Source organism: Charadrius vociferus, unplaced genomic scaffold (assembly GCF_000708025.1).
Source record: "Charadrius vociferus isolate BGI_N301 unplaced genomic scaffold, ASM70802v2 scaffold776, whole genome shotgun sequence".
In the NCBI taxonomy this organism is placed as follows: Eukaryota; Metazoa; Chordata; class Aves; order Charadriiformes; family Charadriidae; genus Charadrius; species Charadrius vociferus.
In genome coordinates, this window is record NW_009648775.1 from 268,095 (window position 1) to 268,527 (window position 433).

A 433-nucleotide genomic window follows, 5' to 3' on the forward strand; every position below is an offset into this window, starting at 1 on the left:
AGAAGGAGAAAGAGAGAGGAAAAGAGAAAGGAAGAGAGAGAAGGGAAAAAAAAAAAAAAAAGAGGGAGGGGGAGAAAGAGAGGAAAAGAGAAAAAGAGAGAGAGAGAGGGAGAAGGAGCCTCTCAGCTCTGAGAATTCCCTGTGAGTCTGTGCTCTGCGTGCACCAGATTGTATGGATGTGTTGTGGGTTACAAGGGAGCTGGAGCCTCCTTGATTGGCTCTTTGACGCTTTCGGACCAATTGTGTGGCTCCATAGGCGTGGTTTTGACAGGTCGAGTGGAAGGGGGACAGAGCCGAGTTATAAAAAGAAGGTGTCGGAAACTGTAACGCTGCAGCAAAGCATCACTAGTACTCCGGGCCGTGTGAATATGTCAACATGATCAGAGGGGAGGGAGCAGGCAGCGCCGGGGAGGGCGGTCGGGAGCACCCGCCT